Source organism: Nymphaea colorata, chromosome 13 (genome assembly GCF_008831285.2).
Source record: "Nymphaea colorata isolate Beijing-Zhang1983 chromosome 13, ASM883128v2, whole genome shotgun sequence".
Lineage (NCBI taxonomy): Eukaryota > Viridiplantae > Streptophyta > Magnoliopsida > Nymphaeales > Nymphaeaceae > Nymphaea > Nymphaea colorata.
In genome coordinates, this window is record NC_045150.1 from 207,703 (window position 1) to 210,950 (window position 3,248).

A 3,248-nucleotide genomic window follows, 5' to 3' on the forward strand; every position below is an offset into this window, starting at 1 on the left:
GGGCCATAGCCTCAGTTAGTTTATTAAGTCAACTTAGGTCAACTCGAGCAAAAATGTATTTTGTTTATGAAATGAGTCGGCGGACTGAAGACGAGCTTTACCGAGTCAAATCCAAGCTACTAGTTGTTCCAGCCTACTTAGATGTCACCAATATATTATCAACATATTCATTCATAAACTTGTGCATCTCAATAGAAAACAGCTGCTATCACCTTTTGGTGCATTTTTTAGGCCAAACTTAATGTAGAAAAAAGTTACCCAAGTTGTTATGGACGGTATTTGATAATTTAATTGAACTATCAATTCAAACAATCATTCAAATCCACATTAAAATTATTTTATGAAAGCATGTACGAGAATAGTAATTTAGAACAATTCTAATGATTGCACTAGCTTTTATGAAGTTAGTCTTGAAGTAGACCTAGTGCATTCACGATAGCCCACCATCAAACTTATGTATGTACTCTTTGGATACCTGAAAAAAAAAAAGAAATAAATATGAGATGACTATTTGGTTAGTGGCCAAAAATCTATTTTTATTTTATCTTTGACAAAAGAAAAAGATTTAAATATTGATAAAGCCTGACAAAAGTCAATAGTATGAAAATTCTAAACTCATATGAACAACACTAGAAATATGTAAAAAGATAAAAACTAAGAACTAGAAATAAAGGAATAAAATCTAGACTTAGGTACCATACTTTGGACTGCATATATAGTTATCAAATTTCTTTATAGCAGGGCATTCAATTTTGCTTCAAACACCGTTTGGTTGGGAGTTAGAAAAAATAGTTATATGCATGCTAAAGTGATCCCATACAGAAAAAATAACTAAAAGGTAGAGAATGATTCCTACAAGGTAGACAACTAGTTGTTTGATAGTTTTGTTCTAATAATCCTATAAGAGAAAGTTGAAAAAAGGAAAATTCAATAAAATATATTCAATAAAAAACATGTCATACATAAATATAGGCTTATATAGGTATGAACATTCATCAATTGAAGCATTTGACATAACATAAAAACCGTAAGAAAGAAGAATTCAAACATCAAGGCATACAACTATTATTCAGACTATTATTGAAAAACTAAAACCTAAAAACCCTAGCTGTGACCTAAAACAAGTAGCTTTTAATTCCAAACAACGTCCAAGATCAATAATCAGACGTAACCATAATGTAGTACACACTCTAATTGTCAATAAAATCAAAACTTTAATAAGAATGACAAGTTTGCACTAAAACAAGCAGCATGTTAGGATTGGCTTTAAGTCGGCAAGTGACAGCTTTTGGGATTTCGAAGATGGTTTTAAAATCGAATTTTAAACCAATATTTGATACTAATTCTCATTTAAAATGGAAGTATTTTGACACTAGCTAGACTGTTTGATCTAGTGAATCAATGCATGGGTTGGGGTTAGGGTTGGCCCAACGTCGCTTTTAGACAATTTGACCCCAAATTTCATTAAAAAAAAAAAAAAAAAAAATTGCTGCCTAATAAATTGGCTAACTTAAGTGTTCATTTTAGTCTTTTTAGCTTTTTTCTTTATTAACATTGACCATACTGGTGCATGCCGACATCATCCTCATCGGTCGAGGGTGTCTAATAAGGGTTATCAGTTGGATAAATGTGCGAAAATGGTGGATCTAAAAGAATAGTAATTTGAAAGGCACAGAGGTGTGGATCTAGATTTCACAGTTCATCGTGTATTAATTTTGTATCTACCTCACCGTAAACCTTGTAGTACGTAGATCAAGGAATCACTGTAAATGAATATACAATGGAAATCACCACTATTCTTCCATGTAAGAGAGAGGAATCTCAGTCCAGGATAATGCGAGCTTTACCATCACAACGAAGTGGATTGCTACACGAAGCATAATTCTGCCATCGGGCTTGCAAAGGGGAGAAATCATTTTCCGAAAGCATTGGTTCAAGTAAGGAGATGATTACCGGTATCATAGTAGAAATCAGTCGCCTGAGCTCTTGACGTTTCATGTGATTTCTCATTCTTCAACAAGAGATATGTGTCGTGCTCTCCCTGGCTTTCAAAATTGAAGCCCCCCACATACTCGTTTCCTTTTTCCTCGCATGTCCTCCACCGCCAAACGAGCAAGACACGAATTGCTTATGTCTTGGAGTACTTCCCTTCCTTTTACGGCCTCTCCTCTAGCTGATTGGGCTACATAGGGGATTGTTTTTCCTGTCTTTTAACCTGAGGAAGTGTTTTGGAGGAGGGTGGATCAAGCCCTTAGCGTTCTTCTCGGTTGAAGAGGAGAAAAGATTTACCGCTGTGGTGGCCGGAGTACTTTCTTTGCTTGCCCCTTGACTTGAATCTACAATCGGGGTCTTCTTCCCACGATTCTCCCTGCTTTGCTTCTTGTTGTTGAGGGCCGACTGCTAAACCCTGAGAGGCAAGGGAGAGTGATCGCTCAAGCTGTCATCACGCTCTTCTGAGTGCCCATGCCCTTCTTCTTCTTGCTCTTCTGTCAATGCTTGAAATCTGTCGATGCCTGCCACAAAAGGCTTTTCGGTCATGGCAGATCGCTCCCTCGGAGGTTGGTTTCTAAAACACTCTAAGCCATCCTCAACAGGAAGCTTGGTGCTCATGGGCCAGCCGAGAGAGGCATTTAGTAGGACCATGAGAGTTAATGCCACACAATCGGCCGGCCAAAGGATGTTCTTCCTTCATAGACAATGGGTTGAAGCATACCCTCGCCTTTGACAAAGAGTTAAACTTGTGGCTTAAGTTCAACCTGCAGAGGGAGGTCGACTTTCAATCTGGCAAAGCTTTTGTGGGCAAGTCAACCTTCAGCAACTCGCCCTTTCCACCACACCAACGAAGGTCCGAGGATTTGATAAGAGTGGATTGAGCCCAGGCAGCCGAATCCATACCAGTGCCTTCATCTCTGCTGCCATTTTCATTGCCATCAGAGCTTTCTCTAGCCCGTGCTTAAAAGCATAATATAATAAATAATGTTTTGGGGTGACGTTTTTCTCATGTATAATATCGCGAGCTTGAAAAAAAAAAAAAAAATAAAAACATGGTAAATTTTTATAGATTTAAAAAAACTAAAAATAAGAGAAAAATAAAATAAGTGAGAAACTAATAATATAAAAAATAAGTAGATTTGTAATAAATAAAAAATAGAAAATAAAAAAAAGTTGTTTGGCATTAAAAAAGTAAAAAATTGAAAAAAAAATCATTTTTTGGTTTTAACGTTTAAAAAAAACACGTTTTTTTAAGT

At 36.3% G+C, this 3,248-nt stretch overlaps 1 long non-coding RNA gene across 1 annotated transcript; it reads right to left on the reverse strand.

Annotated features, from left to right (window-relative positions):
- Positions 1-254: 254 nt before the first annotated feature.
- On the reverse strand, positions 255-2,887 carry LOC126410694 (uncharacterized). The gene is made up of 2 exons (XR_007575189.1): positions 1,954-2,887; positions 255-475 (listed from the first exon to the last, which is right to left on the reverse strand). It is a non-coding gene; the product is annotated as an uncharacterized LOC126410694 (long non-coding RNA).
- Positions 2,888-3,248: the final 361 nt, after the last annotated feature.